Source organism: Ambystoma mexicanum, chromosome 9, assembly GCF_040938575.1.
Source record: "Ambystoma mexicanum isolate Mex_15411 chromosome 9, UKY_AmexF1_1, whole genome shotgun sequence".
Lineage (NCBI taxonomy): Eukaryota > Metazoa > Chordata > Amphibia > Caudata > Ambystomatidae > Ambystoma > Ambystoma mexicanum.
Genome location: NC_090931.1, coordinates 1,492,863,769 through 1,492,882,627, shown reverse-complemented (window position 1 = coordinate 1,492,882,627; position 18,859 = coordinate 1,492,863,769).

Genomic DNA, 18,859 nt, shown 5'->3' with positions numbered 1-18,859 from the left:
CGCAGACTCCTTGTCCTGTCCTCTTCCTCTAAACTGCGCAAGGGAAAGTCAAAGGAGTTGATTTGCTTTTCCCTTGTATGGCATGGGATTATGGAAAATGATCATGGAAGTAACGGCCATGCAGGGGGTTCCCAGTGTCTCTTCTTTTAGGCCCTAGGTCCTCCGGTGCTGACGTGTTGCTTTCACGCCTCCTCTCAGACTTGTGGGAAGTGATAGGGCACATGGTGGCACATGTCTGTGCTTAGAGGGGTTCTCAGAGCCCCTGCTGCCGGTGGAGGGGGATGTCACTTCAGTGGGTTTTCCAGTATAGGCATACCTCAGGTAGGGGGTTGCCTTTGATGTCGGCTATCCGGGATGGATTGCTTTGCCCCGCTTTGTGACAGTACTCTGCCCTTTTGACGCCAGCCTGGTGGCTCCTCTGTCAGCTGAGGGGGCCATAGTCTGCTGGACTTCTGGGCTGTCCAGTATCTTCCTTTTGATAGGTCAAATCTTTTTGTGGGCTGACAAGCATGCTGTTATATTGTGGCGCAGGCCTGGGTAATGGGCTCCTTCTGGAGGGGGTATCAGTTGCCGTTCCTGTCTCCTCCTGTCCAGGTTTGCATGGTTAGGACTTTGGTACCCAGCTCACGGTCCAAGTAGTTGGCCATGGGATCCGTTCTCTCCGAACGGTTGTTGTGGGTTACCGTCTTGACCGTTCCTCTCCCTGTTCAGGGTCAAGTTTTCTACTTGCGGGTGTTCCTGGTCCCTATGCTTTCTAGGATGTGTCACCTGCTTATGGGTCTCAACACCCTGCACTGCTTGTCCGGACGTCTGGGGAGAGCGTACTCTGGATGTTGTGCAGGGGGTGCGCTTGCTGGCTGTTCTGGGCTGGGTTCTCAGAAGGCAGTATGTCTCGACTCACCTGTTGCTGAAGTTACGGGGCACGTGGCGTCTTGCATGTTTTCCAGTTCCTTGAGCCTGTCTTCGGTTACGTCTCCTGGTGTCTTATACTCTCTCCCACTGGCTCCCGACATCTCGGCTTTCGTAGTTTTGTTTTCAGTGTCCCCAGCGCTGCGAGTGTCCCTGCTATGGTGGCGGGGGGTTTCAGGTCTACAGGCTGAGGTGTGCATGGTCCTTCCTCCTGTGACCTCTCCTACTACCAACACCAGCAGAAAGGGTATACATTGGGGGTCCTCTCAGCTCAAGGGTTGTGAGATCTGGGGAGAGCCGGTGATCATCCAATTGGCAAGAGTTGTGCCATTGTGCAAGCTCTGGTGTACTTCGAGGAGTTGCTGGACGGTCGGCGGTTTTTGGTCCGATCGGACAATACGACGGCCTTGGCATATGTGAACTGCAAAAGGGGTTCCGGCTGTTCCTTGAATGCTCTGGCAGCGCTGATAGGCACCTGGGAGGAATCTCATCTGGTGTATCTGCTGGCCTCACGTATCAGAAGGGTGGACAATGTTCAAGCGGATCTTCTCAGACGCCGGTTTTCACTCCTCTGCAGAACTGGTCCTGTTGGCCCAGGTCTTTGCGGTGACCTGTGTCAGATTAGTGTCCTTGGTTCTAGACCTGTTTGCATCCCCGGCCTCAGCAGAAGTTCCCCTCTTCTGCTCTCGGTTTCAGGTTGAGGGGATTGGGGGATGGACGCTCTCTCTGTACAGTGGCCTTGGGGTTTTCCTTTATGCCTTTCCGCCTATTCCCCTTCTGCCCCGGGTGGTTTGGCGCATCTGAGTGTCCAGGGTGACTGTGTTGTTGTTAGCTCTGTTCTGGTGCTGCCGGAGTTGGCTCCCCTCTCTGTTGGAGCTTCGTTCCTAGGAACCTTGGCTGGTTCCGAGGTGGCCGTGTCCCCTTCAAGGGGATCTGCGGTTAGAATTCCACCGGATGCAATGGGCGGTGTGGCTATTGCTCAGTCTAGGTTGATATCTCAGGGGTTCTCAGATCCTGTAGTTGAGTCCAAATGGATGCTCTTAGACCCTCCACTCTGAAGGTGTTAGGCAGACATTGGGGCCATTTCCGAGACTGGTATGGGCAGTCTGGGATCCCTCCCCTGCGTTCTGGCCTCTGCTATCCTTCGGTTCCTCCAGGAGGGGTTTTGACAGGGGCCTGGCAGTTTTTCCAGGCTTCGCTCTTAGCGGGCCTCCATGAAATTCCTTTTGGGGGACTCTGACGGTCACTTGGATGGGGAGGTGTTGGTGGGGAAGTTGATCCAGGGTTTTTCTTCTTCCCTTCCTTGTGCTGATAAAGGGCTTTCCTTTTGGGATCTCCCTCTTGTATTACGGTTCCTTCATGGGCCTCCTTTTGAGCCCATTTCCGAGATTGATATCAAACATCTTACACTGAAATCTGCTTTTCTTATTGCCCTCACTTCTGCCCGTAGGCTTGGGGAGATTGGGGCTCTCTTATGTCACGCTCCTTTCCTGAGGGTGCTGCCAGACTCGGTGGTGCCGGGGTGCGGTCTGAAGTTTCTCCCTTCAGTTGTCTCTCGGGTTTCACACCTCTCAGGGTCTGGTTCTCCCTGACTTCTTTCATGATCCAATAACGCCTGAGGAGGTGGCTCGGCTTAACATTGATGTCCGGCGGGACGCGTTGGAGTATTTGGCTTGGTTTGCCTTTTCCACCAATCTGATAGTCTTCTGATTGCTTGTGGTCTGGCTGGGGCTGGGCATAACGCATCTGTGGTTTCCATTTTCCGGTGGTTCCGGGTTGTGATCTCTAGGGCCTATGTGGCTTCTGGCCTGCCTGTGCCTGCGCACAATCAGGGGCGGTCTACCAGGGGTTTCGCGGCTTCCTGGCCCGATGTAAGGAGGGTTTTTCTCTGCAAGAGATTTGTATGGCTGCCGCCTTGGCTGGTCTAGTCATTTTCATCAACCGCTATGGGTTGAGTTTGTCCCACTCGGGGGTTGGTTCCTTCGTGGTTGGAGTTTTTGTCTGTGGGGATGTGATTTAAGAGTTATTGTGGGTGTGTTTTGCTGCACTGTTTTTGGCTCTGTCTCATTGGGACCTTTTCCCCGTTGATGCTTTGGTATACCTCATGAAGTAAGTACTGGGACGAGGAAGAGTGGACGTGGAGGTAATGCTCTGATTACTTACCGGTAATCTTCATTACTCCTAGTCCTACTCTTCCTCGTCACAGTACTGACGACCCTCCTCACCCTCCCTGCGGGGAAGGTCCCATGCTCCGGCTTGGTAATATGAAACTGAGTGACATGGATGTGGGGGAGGAGTTATAGGGATTTAAAGAAATAGAAGAAGGTCCTGTGTCGGAGGCGGGTGCCTCATGAAGTAAGTACTGTGACGAGGAAGAGTAGGACTAGGAGTAATGAAGATTACCGGTAAGTAATCAGAGCAGCAATGCATCTCTGTACTAGTCATCAGGGCATGCGCAGGCGTAGCCTCAGCAGTGCATCTCTGTACTAGTCATCAGGGCATGCGCAGGCGTAGCCTCAGCAGTGCATCTGTATTCTAGTCATCAGGGCATGCGCAGGCGTAGCCTCAGCAGTGCATCTGTATTCTAGTCATCAGGGCTTGCGCAGGCGTAGACTCAGCAGTGCATCTCTATTCTAGTCATCAGGGCATGCGCAGGCGTAGCCTCAGCAGTGCATCTTTATTCTAGTCATCAGGGCTTGCGCAGGCGTAGCCTCAGCAGTGCATCTCTATTCTAGTCATCAGGGCATGCGCAGGCGTAGCTTCAGCACTACAACTTGATAAGTCATCAGGGAATGCGCAATGGTGTTCTCCACACTGCGGTTTAATACCAATAACCACGCCTGCCCGTCGCGTGCTCCTGATGGAGTCATCAGGGCATGCGCAAAGGCGGCCTCGGTAATGCATCTTGACAAAATGGCACACCCCGGGTCGTTTTTTTTTTTATTGCCCCGAAGCGACTCAGGGTAAACCTAGTGTGACCACATTTAAAAAGTACATTACCTCCACGTCCACTCTTCCTCGTCACAGTACTTACTTCATGAGGCACCCGCCTCCGACACAGGACCTTCTTCTATTTCTTTAAATCCCTATAACTCCTCCCCCACATCCATGTCACTCAGTTTAAATTTTTCCTGCCTCCGGCAGGTTGGACTTTTTCTTCCCGGTGCGGGGCACTGGGGAGCACCGATTGCTGGCCCCCTGGGGGGGGCTGTGTGGCGGGGCCCTCGCCTCCCTCAGGTGCGGCACTGCTCCTGGGCCCCCTGCGGGGCTTGGGGTCACAGTTGAGCTGGATTGCCTCGCTCGGTTCTTTGCTGGGCTCCGGACCGCAGCGTGAGCATTGTGTCCCAGGTCCTGCACGGCCCGGGGGAAGGTAAGGAGAGGGGAGGACTGGGCTTGATGTTTTTCCCCTCTCCTCCTGTTTTGGCCATCTTGATTCGACTTGGCAGTATGGGCTAGCCTTCCCTTTTGTTGTGAGGCCTCTCTGCTTCTTGTCGTGGGGTGACAGTGGCAGAGAGTCTTTGGGAGTGCGGGGGCTCTGTTCTGTCGCAGGCATGTCACATACCACCCGCTCCTCAGACACACACAGCACAGGATGCACCAGATGTTAGCTGCATTATCTGGGGGAAGGTAAGGAGAGGGGAGGACTGTGCTTGATATTTTTCCCCTCTCCTGCTGGTGTGGCCATCTTGACTCCTTCAACATGCCGTTTTCCTCGTGCTTTGTGTGCACATCTTTATTGGAAATGATGGCAAGCACTTGGCAGTATGGGCTAAGCCTTCCCTTTTGTTGTGAGGCCTCTCTGCTTCTTGTCGTGGGGTGACTGTGACAGAGTATTTGAAAGTGCGGGGGCTCTGTTCTGTCGCAGGCATGCCACATACCACCCGCTCCTCAGAGACACACGGCCCAGGATGCACCGGATGTCAGCTGCATTCTCTGGGGGAAGGTAAGGAGAGGGGAGGACTGTGCTTGATGTTTTCCCCTCTCTTGCTGGTAGGCCATCTTGACTCCTTTGAAAGGCCGTTACCTCGTGCTCTGTGTACACATCTTTATTGGAAATGATGGCAAGCACTTGGCAGTATGGGCTAGCCTTCCTTTTTTGCTGTGAGGACTCTCTGCTTCTTGTCGTGGGGTGACTGTGACAGAGTATTTGAAAGTGCGGGGCTCTGTTCTGTCACAGACATGTCACATACCACCAGCTCCTCAGACACACACAGCCCAGTATGCACCGGATGTTGGCTGCATTCCTTGCGTGCTGCCTGTGAATACGGCGCAGATTTTGGAACCATCTGCAAGCGGCCGGAAGGGTACCGGCCTGGCATAGTCTACACTTCGGGTTCGAGTCTCAGTGGTGCTGACTCGGTCCTTCATCCTTGACCGATGCATTGGAACGATTTAGAGCATGGGGCTACCAGCTACTGGATACGGGGCTCAAGCCACCTCTCAGTCATGTGGTGTGTTTGGGTCTGTGCTAGCTATGGACGCAGACTCCTTGTCCTGTCCTCTTCCTCTAAACTGCGCAAGGGAAAGTCAAAGGGGTTGATTTGCTTTTCCCTTGTCCGGCATGGGATTATGGAAAATGATCATGGAAGTAACGGCCATGCAGGGGGTTCCCAGTGTCTCTTCTTTTAGGCCCTAGGTCCTCCGGTGCTGACGTGTTGCTTTCACGCCTCCTCTCAGACTTGTGGGAAGTGATAGGGCACATGGTGGCACATGTCTGTGCTTAGAGGGGTTCTCAGAGCCCCTGGTGCCGGTGGGGGGGATGTCACTTCAGTGGGTTTTCCAGTATAGGCATACCTCAGGTAGGGGGTTGCCTTTGATGTCGGCTATCCGGGATGGATTGCTTTGCCCCGCTTTGTGACAGTACTCTGCCCTTTTGACGCCAGCCTGGTGGCTCCTCTGTCAGCTGAGGGGGCCATAGTCTGCTGGACTTCTGGGCTGTCCAGTATCTTCCTTTTGATAGGTCAAATCTTTTTGTGGGCTGACAAGCATGCTGTTATATTGTGGCGCAGGCCTGTTTCAACGTCCTGTGATTTCCCTCTGGTGCAAGTGCAGTGACTGGCGGTTTTCCCTGGCTCCTCGTCTCTATCTTCTCGGAGGTGTATGGGACCGGTGGGGTTCGGCTTCCTGGGTAATGGGATCCGTCTGGAGGGGGTATCAGTTGCCGTTCCTGTCTCCCCCTGTCCAGGTTTGCATGGTTAGGACTTTGGTACCCAGCTCACGGTCCAAGTGGTTGGCCATGGGATCCGTTCTCTCCGAACGGTTGTTGTGGGTTACCGTCTTGCCCGTTCCTCTCCCTGTTCAGGGTCAAGTTTTCTACTTGCGGGTGTTCCTGGTCCCAATGCCTTCTAGGATGTGTCACCTGCTTATGGGTCTCAAGACCCTGCACTGCTTGTCCGGACGTCTGGGGAGAGCGTACTCTGGATGTTGTGCAGGGGGGGCGCTTGCTGGCTGTTCTGGGCTGGGTTCTCAGAAGGCAGTATGTCTCGACTCACCTGTTGCTGAAGTTACGGGGCACGTGGCGTCTTGCATGTTTTCCAGTTCCTTGAGCCTGTCTTCGGTTACGTCTCCTGGTGTCTTATACTCTCTCCCACTGGCTCCCGACATCTCGGCTTTCGTAGTTTTGTTTTCAGTGTCCCCAGCGCTGCGAGTGTCCCTGCTATGGTGGCGGGGGGTTTCAGGTCTACAGGCTGAGGTGTGCATGGTCCTTCCTCCTGTGACCTCTCCTACTACCAACACCAGCAGAAAGGGTATACATTGGGGGTCCTCTCAGCTCAAGGGTTGTGAGATCTGGGGAGAGCCGGTGATCATCCAATTGGCAAGAGTTGTGCCATTGTGCAAGCTCTGGTGTACTTCGAGGAGTTGCTGGACGGTCGGCGGTTTTTGGTCCGATCGGACAATACGACGGCCTTGGCATATGTGAACTGCAAAAGGGGTTCCGGCTGTTCCTTGAATGCTCTGACAGCGCTGATAGGCACCTGGAAGGAATCTCATCTGGTGTATCTGCTGGCCTCACGGATCAGAAGGGTGGACAATGTTCAAGCGGATCTTCTCAGACGCCGGTTTTCACTCCTCTGCAGAACTGGTCCTGTTGGCCCAGGTCTTTGCGGTGACCTGTGTCAGATTAGGGTCCTTGGTTCTAGACCTGTTTGCATCCCCGGCCTCAGCAGAAGTTCCCCTCTTCTGCTCTCGGTTTCAGGTTGAGGGGATTGGGGGATGGACGCCCTCTCTGTACAGTGGCCTTGGGGTTTTCCTTTATGCCTTTCCGCCTATTCCCCTTCTGCCCCGGGTGGTTTGGCGCATCTGAGTGTCCAGGGTGACTGTGTTGTTGTTGGCTCTGTTCTGGTGCCGCCGGAGTTGGCTCCCCTCTCTGTTGGAGCTTCGTTCCTAGGAACCTTGGCTGGTTCCGAGGTGGCCGTGTCCCCTTCAAGGGGATCTGCGGTTAGAATTCCACCGGATGCAATGGGCGGTGTGGCTATTGCTCAGTCTAGGTTGATATCTCAGGGGTTCTCAGATCCTGTAGTTGAGTCCAAATGGATGCTCTTAGACCCTCCACTCTGAAGGTGTTGGGCAGACATTGGGGCCATTTCCGAGACTGGTATGGGCAGTCTGGGATCCCTCCCCTGCGTTCTGGCCTCTGCTATCCTTCGGTTCCTCCAGGAGGGGTTTTGACAGGGGCCTGGCAGTTTTTCCAGGCTTTGCTCTCAGCGGGCCTCCATGAAATTCCTTTTGGGGGACTCTGACGGTCACTTGGATGGGGAGGTGTTGGTGGGGAAGTTGATCCAGGGTTTTTCTTCTTCCCTTCCTTGTGCTGATAAAGGGCTTTCCTTTTGGGATCTCCCTCTTGTATTACGGTTCCTTCATGGGCCTCCTTTTGAGCCCATTTCCGAGATTGATATCAAACATCTTACACTGAAATCTGCTTTTCTTATTGCCCTCACTTCTGCCCGTAGGCTTGGGGAGATTGGGGCTCTCTTATGTCACGCTCCTTTCCTGAGGGTGCTGCCAGACTCGGTGGTGCCGGGGTGTGGTCCGAAGTTTCTCCCTTCAGTTGTCTCTCGGGTTTCACACCTCTCAGGGTCTGGTTCTCCCTGACTTCTTTCATGATCCAAGAACGCCTGAGGAGGTGGCTCGGCTTAACATTGATGTCCGGCGGGACGCGTTGGAGTATTTGGCTTGGTTTGCCTTTTCCACCAATCTGATAGTCTTCTGATTGCTTGTGGTCTGGCTGGGGCTGGGCATAACGCATCTGTGGTTTCCATTTTCCGGTGGTTCCGGGTTGTGATCTCTAGGGCCTGTGTGGCTTCTGGCCTGCCTGTGCCTGCGCACAATCAGGGGCGGTCTACCAGGGGTTTCGCGGCTTCCTGGCCCGATGTAAGGAGGGTTTTTCTCTGCAAGAGATTTGTATGGCTGCCGCCTTGGCTGGTCTAGGCATTTTCATCAACCGCTATGGGTTGAGTTTCTCCCACTCGGGGGTTGGTTCCTTCGTGGTTGGAGTTTTTGTCTGTGGGGATGTGATTTAAGAGTTATTGTGGGTGTGTTTTGCTGCACTGTTTTTGGCTCTGTCTCATTGGGACCTTTTCCCCGTTGATGCTTTGGTATACCTCATGAAGTAAGTACTGGGACGAGGAAGAGTGGACGTGGAGGTAATGCTCTGATTACTTACCGGTAATCTTCATTACTCCTAGTCCTACTCTTCCTCGTCACAGTACTGACGACCCTCCTCACCCTCCCTGCGGGGATGGTCCCATGCTCCGGCTTGGTAATATGAAACTGAGTGACATGGATGTGGGGGAGGAGTTATAGGGATTTAAAGAAATAGAAGAAGGTCCTGTGTCGGAGGCGGGTGCCTCATGAAGTAAGTACTGTGACGAGGAAGAGTAGGACTAGGAGTAATGAAGATTACCGGTAAGTAATCAGAGCAATACCGAGACAGGGCAACTAACATAAACGTAGGACTAACTCTTGAAAGTGGCTGTCAAGGAACTACACTTCAGTAGCGTTTGGAGAAGGGGGTTTAAGTGTTACTTACTGTTCAAAGAAAAAACATAATTTATCACAAACTAACACTATCTTAAGCTGTAAAATGCAGCATTTCTTCTGTGCGAGATTGTGCATGCCTGCCTGCAGGGCAAGACTTAAGGGCAGCAGTGCCCTGGGCAAATTGGCGCCCACCCCCCTCGCTCTGCGCGCCCCTGGTTGTAAAGTGGCAGGGTGGAAGGGGGGCGGGGCCAGGATGAGCCACTTTGTTTTTTATTTTTTTAAAACCTCCTCGCTCTGGCGAGTAGGTAATAATATGAATAGGGCGCGTCAGCACCCTATTGTCATTAAATGAGCCCGCCGCCGCTGGTGCATTTAATGACAATGAGGCGCTTGCCACGCCTTCTGCCACTACGCCAGCTCGGAGGAGCCCTTGAAAGACTCCCGCGAGCTGGCATGGTGGGGGCTAATGGCGCCCTGGGGGGGCGTGGAGCCCCGGACGGTCACCCGGCTCACCCCCCCCAAGGCCGACTCTACCTGCCTGCCAGCCAGCTATGAAGACCTACTACAAAAATCCGGGACTACTGCAGTTTCCAATGTGAACATAATCTTAAAAAAGGGGGACAGAGCAACACCAAATACCGGGACAGTTCGGACAAAACAGGGACGTCTGGTCACCCTAGGGTAAACCCAATGTACTCTCATCAGTCAGAGATCATTTAATTGCCCCTTTCACAGGGCGGTCATTGTTCAGCTCACCCATCCGCCTACCCACCTGCCAATGTCAGCTCTCCTGAGGCACTGTGGAGCACTGGGGACAGGGATGGTATTTTTCTTACTGGTCATCTATGATAGATGCCCAGTAAAAAAAAGACCAAACCTACCCCCTGTGCCACCCAACTCCTTGCATACACACATAAAACTTTCACAGGGCCAGCTCGCCCAGGAAGAACCTCCCAGCCTGCAGCGTCTCAAATGGATACCGACTACAACATATTGGAAGGGCCGGCAGAGCCGGAAGGCGAAGCCCGCCCTAACCAAAGCCCTCTACTTAAGGCCTAGATCGTCTGTCTTGCCCTGTCTGGGCCTAAAATCCATCAAAATCTGTCATGCTGCTACACTCCAAGCCAGGCAACGAGGATCACACAGTGCACATCCTTGCCCCATGTGGCAGGTAAGAAATCCACTGCCACCCATATTCTCACTTGAGACATCTTACCTCAGTTATCGCCCCTCCCTATGTCCCACCCTACTCCACCCTGCCTCGCTCATGTCTGCGGTCAACATGAGTGCCCGAAATACTTCAAATGCCCAGCCTGTCTTAAACGTGGAGGCAGAAGGGTATTTGTCCTCACCGATGCGATAAACATTTTCACGACCAAACTATGAACAGCTGGGGCTAACTCTAGTCTCCTTGGTCGCGGCCGTGCAAGCTTGCGCTGTTTGTGCCACCATAGTGCGTGATTCAACACAGCACCCTAATGCTCTGGATTTGTCTTCTAAGCTTAATGCTTAACCCACACCTTGTATACTGCTTATATTACTTGCTTTCTGCAACTCACCTAACTTGTCTTTTACCTTACGCAATACTTTTAACTGACCTGCAATGTTTCTTACTCTGTCTCTCTGCCCTACCACTTGTCTGTTCTTATACCTGAAGTATCTCCTTGTATCATGAGGCAAGACTTTTCCAGAATGTGACTCACTTTACCCACATGTCCCCGCATATTTGATGTAGACCCCATACCATGAAGCTGAGGCTTCCCAATCTATGTACCCATACTAGATGAAGCCTAGCGTGGCTTTTCCGAGTGCCCGGATTTGACATCTCTGGAGCCCCCGCCGCCCTCGCACCACGATGGGACATGTGGGTTGAAAGGCTGGAGATGTACTTCGCCATAACCAAGGATGACGACGAAGCGGCCCAAAGGGCGATGCTCCTGTTCTACATGGGCAGTGAGGTGCATCAAATCTTCAAGGCCCTGCTACCTCGAGACAACTCATACAGCGCAGCGAAAGACACCGTGTAGGAATACTTCAGACCACTCGTCAACAGGGACTATGAGAGTTTTCGCCTGCGGCAAGCCCGCAAAACCCGGCAGAACCACTGGACATGTACCATGCCCGACTGTGGATGTTGGTCATGACCTGTTGGCTCGTGGATGAGGAAGATGAGATCAGGGAACAAATCATCCAACACTGCTCGTCGGCAGCCCTGCGCCGTCAGACCTTAAAGGAACCCAACATTCCCCTACACCAGATCCTGGAGCTAGGAAGGACTCGGGGACTCTCCACCTCCAGGGAAGCACAGATGGAAGAGGCCCTGAAAGGCGGGCATGCAGAGCTTGTGCAGGCGGTGTCGGCAAAAGGGGATGCCTAGGGCCTGCAGACGGTACAGAAGGCAGAGCGCGCAAGGGTCACAAAAGCCACCGGAGAAGTGCCAGAAACAGTGCAAGGCCTGTGGTGGCCCAGCACATTATGACCAACCATGCCCGGCAGCGGGAGCCACGTATGGGTGATGCAGCAAGGTCAACTACTACACCCGGATGTGCAGGTCACCATGGCAGTCAACGCAAGCATCTTGACCACCCCTGACACCGTCCATGCCATGATACCAGCAGGTGGCTGCAGCGGATGAAGAGGGGAGAGCAGGCCCCGTGGCCCGGTCGAGGATGGAAGGTGCAGGTGACATGGAGGAGGCATTCTTAATTTCGGCGATATGCCTGGACTCAAGGCAGCAGAAGAGAGAACCCACTGCTCAGTCACCATCAAAAAGCACAAGGATGTTGAATCTGGTGGACACTGGGGCGTCGGTCAACATAATGCCAGCAGCCAAGTTCAAGAAGCTCTCACCGACACTGCCAGCGCTGCAATGTCCAAACATCTACATCTTCCCATATGAAGATGTAGCCATGTCTCCACAGCCATGCCACTAGATGGATTCTTCATCACCCCAGTGCAACATGAGGATGTCACAGTGCGAGGTGTGACTGCACGTGGATCCAACAATCCAACCAGTGGCGCTACTACACTAGCACATCCCACTCCACATGCGGCAGAAGGTGGAGGCTGAGATTGTCAAGTTGGAAAAAGTTGGAAAGTGGAAGGACCCACGCCATGGGTATCACCAATTGTTGTAGCGGCGAAGACCAAGTGTCAAGAAAAGGTGAGGATATGCGTGGATATGCAGCTGCCCAACCGGGCGATCGGGAGGGAAAGGCATCCCAGGCCCAAGCTCGACGACATCCTGGCCATCCTGCGAGAGGCCCAGCGGTTCTCAACATTGGATCTCAAGGCTGGGTACCACCAGGTCCCCATGCACATGGACTCCAAGGCTAGCACAACATTTTCCTCACACATCAGCCTGTTTTGGTCCCGCCGGCTTAGCTTCGGGGTGTCATCAGCAGCAGAAGTCTTGCAGCACACCATAAAGGGAGTGTTGGCAGGCCTCCCTGGCATCCTTAAGGTGAGTGACAACATGCTGCTGTACTCAGCATGACTCAAGGAGCACCTGGCCAGGCTCACAGCAGTGCTGGAGAGGCTGTTCCAGCTGGGACTTACCCTAAACCGGAGAAAGTGCACATTTTTGGAGCTCAGAGTAGAGTTCTTTCGCTTAATTTTTCACTATGGTGGACTGTCACCTGACCCCAAAAAGGTAGAAGACATCAAGGCGGCACCTGCCCCAACGTCACCCTCAGAGATCCATAGTTACCTGGGCATGGTCAACTTCTGTGGGAGATTTATCCCAAACCTTGCCAACATCACAGAGCCCCTCTGCGTCCTGACGAAGAAAGACCAGGACTGGAACTGGGGCAATGCTGAACAAGAATCATTCGATGCCACTAAAGATGCTCTTACCACGGACACTACAATGGCGTACTTTGACCCTACAAAGGAGTCTGATGTAATGGTGGACGCAAACCCGGTGGGGCTAGGGCGGTGCTCCTACAGGTGTCTGAATCTGGTGTGCGACAACCAATTGCCTTTGTGAGCAAGGCGTTCACAGATACGCAGTGCAGGTATTCACAGATTGAACGGGAAGTGCTGGCCGTCCTGTGGGGGTGCAGGAACTTCCACATGTACATCTACGGCACACCCCATCACCGTTGTCACAGGTCACAAGCTCCTAGTCCCCATAGTAGGCGCAACGGCACCCAGACACCCCTATCCGGCTCGAACGCTGGCTCCTTCAACAACAGGAATTACGATGTGACACTTACCTATAGGCCAGGCACTGACAATCCCGCTGACTACCTATGGGAGAGGAGACACCCGCCGACGACTCAGAGGCTACGGTGGTGATGACCACGCAGGCGGATATCCCCAGGTCAATGTCAGTGTCCAAAGTTGCGGAAACGACCAGACAAGACTTGGGCCTGCAAGAGCGGACTGAACAGCTACGGTGGGGATAGTGGAAAGACTTACTAAGCATCACTCAAACCCAAACACCGAAGGCACAAGCATTTCTTCAGGGGCTATGGAACATGAGGAACAAGATCAGGGTGGGGCAGGAACAAGTGCTGCATAGGGTGACGCAACTGATAATCCCCATATCCCTCCAGAAGTCAGTGATCAGACTCACCCATGTGGGCCAACAAGGGATCACCAAGACGGTGGCGAGGCTCCACGACAAGGTGTTCCTGGAGATGGAAAGAAAGGTGGAGGAAAAGGTTGCAATGTGTATCTGGTGCCAAGCGGTAAAACCACCTGCTAAAGGGCCACCCAGTGCATCCCCAACATGGGCTGACGCCCCGTGGAAAGCCCTCAGCATGGACTTTGGAACTGTCCTGTAGTCCCAACACTTCCTTGTGTTGTTGAACGAATTTTTGAGCTACCAGGTGGCGCAGTTCGTGGACTCCACAGCGGCCAGGGCAGTCATACCGATACTGAAGGAGACGTTTGCCACCTTTGGGCTCCCAGAGTCACTGAGGTCAGACAACAGATCCCCAGAGCGAGGAGCTTGCCACATTACTGACGGCCTATGGCATAGAACACCACCGAATTACACCGTGCTGGCCACGAGCCAACAGCGATGTGGAGAGGTTTATGCAAACACTCAACAACGCATTCCGTATTGCCCTGGAGAGGGGTCAGGCACTGGAGCCCGCCCTCACGGAGTTCCTCATGGTATTCCGCATGACGCCACACTCAACTACAGCTGTATCCCCACCTGAAGACTGGGTTCCGTGTTGGTTTTGGCACGGAGACTGCGCTCTTAGAGCTTAAATCTAAGTTATTGGCCCGTATGGATCGGAATGAAGCATAATTTCTTATGCTGCTGGATCTCTCCGCAGCATTCGACTTGGTAGACCACTCTATTATGTCCACCAGGTTGCATGAGGTCGCACATTTCTCTCCCCTAGCCATCAAATGGGTCACTTCATACCGCTGTAATCGGGACAGCAGGGTGTTCTGTGGAGCGGCGGAATCTGACTCCATCACCCTTACTTGTGGGGTGCCGCAGGGGGCTTGTACCTCTCCTTGTTTCTATAATATTTTCACTGCTCCTTCATTTGCCATGCTAGATCACAAGAATGTAATATTTACTAATTACGCGGACGACTCACAATGTGTCATCCTGTTATCTGGTTTGCATGATCTGGATGAGTTGGCTATCAAAAAAGTCTATTATTGAAACCTGGATGGTTTACAATAAGTTGGCTCTAATTAAATCCAAAACAGAGTTTTTAGTTATTGGATCTACTCACACACTGAAAAAACTTGGTCCAAGCTATGACAGTTTTCAATTAGGTGATGAAACTATCATTCCTTTGAAAAAAGTGAAAACACTTGGCGTCACTTTTGACCAGCGACTCTCCATGAAGCAACATGTCAGTAGTCTGGTCTCATCATTTGCCTACTACATAAAACTACTAGCACATCTAAGACCCCTCATTTCACAAGAAAATGCCGAAACTATTGCCAGAGCAATTATAGGGGCAAAAATTGATGATTGCTCTGGTCTGTTAATGGGCCTAGAAAGAAATCGACTGTAATAAACTTCAAGTGTATCAAAATGGTGCTATACGAGTTGTCATGAGACTCAAGCATAAAGACCATGTCACGCCTGCCAGACGTGCTCTCCACTGGCTTCCCGTGGAGACTAGAATTTTATTCAGAACCCTGACTAGAATACAAAAATGTAGACAGGGTAAAATGCCAGATTATTTACAACAGCTTCTTAGTATGAAAATAAATGGCAGAGCTTTGAGGTCAAATAGTCAGCACCTTATAATGGTACCAAAATGCAGAATGGTAAAGGTTGCTTACTTGGCCTTCTTTGCAATTGGGCCCAAAGCTTGAAACTCTCTTCCTTTAGAAATGAGAGGAATTGACTCGTTGGCGATTTTTAAAATCGATGGCGGCAGCTGCTGACTGATTTGCACATGGCTGGTCCCCTTTTGCAATGGCGCAGACGGGCTAAAAAACGGTGGTGTGGAAGGTTGCCCAGAGCAATTGCCAGTGGTTTAGATTCATTCTAAACCTTCCACCCATCACTTTTGTGGTCAGAGCAATTATAGGGGCAAAAATTGATGATTGCTCTGGTCTGTTAATGGGCCTAGAAAGAAATCGACTGTAATAAACTTCAAGTGTGTCAAACTGGTGCTATACGAGTTGTCATTAGACTCGAGCATAAAGACCATGTCACGCCTGCCAGACGTGCTCTCCACTGGCTTCCCGTGGAGACTAGAATTTTATTCAGAACCCTGACTAGAATACAAAAATGTAGACAGGGTAAAATGCCAGATTATTTACAACAGCTTCTTACTATGAAAATAAATGGCAGAGTTTTGAGGTCAAATAGTCAGCACCTTATAATGGTACCAAAATGCAGAATGGTAAAGGTTGCTTACTTGGCCTTCTTTGCAATTGGGCCCAAAGCTTGGAACTCTCTTCCTTTAGAAATGAGAGGAATTGACTCGTTGGCGATTTTTACAAAAAGCTGAAGACTTTTCTATTTAACTAATACTGTTTTAAATTGTGGATACTTTTTAAAATGATTTTTAACCTGCTTTTATTGGCTTTTATTTGTTTATTGCAATCTCTATGTCTTGTAGCGCCATCAAGCCTTTGGGTCCATTGCTGCACTATATAAATAAAATAAAGTAAACTAAAGAAGCACTGTTCCGACGCAAAGTCAAGTCCACAATTCTGGAGCATGAGGCTCGGTTGTAGGGCCCGGTAGAACCCACAAGGGTGAGAGAACGACAGGAGCAATCAAATGCCAGAGAGTCAGTTCACCATGGCCTAGTGGAACAACCTCTGAAAGGCGGTGATCAGGTGATGGCCAGCGCCAGGAACCCCACGCACAAACCTCTGCCTCCCTCATGACCCAATCCCCTGGACGCTGGTGGATCACCAAAAAACGGTGGTCAGAGTGACCCTGCAAGGGCTTGTCCCTCACACGTAACTGCAGCTGGTTTCGTTGCATCAGGGACACACCGACAAGAGGTGATCCTGAGAACGATGAATTGCCCGCTCCCGGCCGGAGACCACGAGGAAGAATGGCCAATGAGTGAAGATGACCGGATCGACACAGCGCCCCATGCAGAACAGGCCGGCCGTGTAGCACCCAGCCCACTGCGATATCCCCAGCGAGTGGGCCGCCAACTCCCCGAAAGGCTGAAAGACTATGTGATGGACTAGGCCGTGGTGACTGTTCTGCCATGTGTGTTAATGTTGCATGTTCTTGTTTTGAGGAAAGTTAGAAGGGGATGTTATGGTGCGCGTTGGCACAATGTCAGGTGACCCAGCGCACTGCTGTTAATAAAAGGTGGAGGGTTTCCCGCCCCGGTGCAGTCCCTACTCGTCAAGCACCACTGACGTCTCGAGTCCTTTATTGGGATGCCCGGATCAACCCGCCAGCAGTGTGCCTGCAGTGTGCCTCTCTTCATTTAAGATTCAAGCAGAATGAAAGACAAGTTCACTGGAACGTACCCAATAACCATGACGGCCATGTTGTGCAATACTAATATATTCTCCCACTCATCTCATTCATCACATTAACTCACGCTTGTCACCCGGTGTGTATACTCGCTGCCGCTGTCTTTTCGTACAGTCAAAGCATTGCAAGTACAGCAGTGTCTTTGCATGACCTTCAAGGTGCCTGCTGTTCTGTGTTCACTGTAAGAACCAACCAACACAGGTCCACAGGAATATGGCAGTCTGTTACAGGGGGACTGAACGGCATCTCCTCTCACGCAAGTATGCCACTAGAGATAGCCTCGTGCAATGGACTACGGATCCCAGCAGAACAGTGAAAACCTACATCCAGTCACCATCTCACGAGATCTTGTGTACATCTTGAGACCTGAAATTCATGGGGGCCATCTTTGTTCATAAGCAAGCTGGTGGCTCATGCGTATGTTTGGCATTCTTCAGAGAACCTGGTCACCTTGCCTGGTTCTCCCCCAAGTTGGTCACTCCAGCTCTTCCCCTGCTTCTATGCTTCCTCAGGTCCTGTGGCTATCCTGCAGCGCTGTCTTAACTTCCCTCTACACCCTCATTTATTCTGTGTATCTGCTGGTGACAGTTGGACACGAGGGCCGATAAGGTGTTCCATGAGACACCCTTTGGTTTGATTAATATCCATAGAACGTATCTGTTGAATCAAAGAAGTATTAGAATTCACAGAGGCTCTGTGTGCTTGTGACCTCGGCTCTAGTCTGGCCACATCTAGAGGCTCTCTACTGGAGGCATGCATCCTTGTACCTCCATCCGTAACGCCGTCTGGACAGTGAAGTTAAATCTGTGTGAACTGACTCTAGAACAGTGAAGTAATCTGTGCTATTTTTCTCCATGAAAGGCCGCATGTAGGAACACATATCGGGACCAGTGGAGCATTGTGTATCCCATTCTCCTCAGGTCACCGTAAGGTATATTTATAGGGGGAGCTGTGGAAGGAATCACTTGGGTAACAGGACCTATTGTTTCCTTTGTCTTTCCTGATTGATTAATCCTGTATTAAGTTGTACAAACTGAGGGGAGTGACCAGGCATTACAGGTGGGACTCAAATCCAAACTGTCTTGCCCCTGGGGGGGACTACCCCATCACTTGGTTGTGTGGTGGGATACTAAGAGCATGTGATCGGGTAGCATCAGCTTCCAGAGTCTGTACCCCCAAAAGGCTGGGTAAAGGTTCACAGAATGCCAATCCCCAGGTCTTCCCTGGGCAACCTCTAACATGGACGGGCCATTACCTTTCCAAGAACTCTGCTCAGAGCTACTGGCTAACATAGCAGAGACATCCACTCACCGATGAGATGTAGCTCCCTCTAGGGACTGGACTAACATGCTGGTGGTCGGGTAAATGCCTTGCAAGGGTTTGTTACTCAACATCCCGAAGGACCAGAGACTGGTGCAATTCCAACATGCTTCAGTGGCAAAAGGGCAACCGCTATGACGGTCCTGCTCGTCCTCCCATACGAGTAATGGCTCCACCACTCATTCCCTTAGCCCCTGCTTGGAGGGGGTTTTGAGACCACATAATGTACTCCATAGTCATTAATTAGTGACAACTTCATTTCATGTGTAGGCCATAGCTCTCAACTCACCCGCTTTTGGCGGGTGTCACCCGCCTTGTGAAGGGCTGATTCACCCGCCAAGCCGTCTGCACGCCCATTCATACCAATACCTCCCAAGTAGCATTTGTTTTGTCTTATTTAGGGGGACATGTTGCTCGTTGGTCGATACTCTTAGTTGAGCTGCAACATCCAGTACTACAAAACTACTCTTCATTTAAAAGAGAATTAGAGAAGCTGTTTGCACTCAAGTCTCAAACCCAGAACCTGGATAAGGTATTGCTAAACCCCCATCAAGGAAATCAAGACTGTTTGCATTTGTTATGATATTCAACAGATTAGAAGCTGAAAATAACTGGCCAGAAGGGGAAGGGACTTCTCTCTGTTACAGGGGTAAAAGCAGTGACCTAAAGAACATGTAGGCTCAAGTAATCAATCCCCGATAACATGCA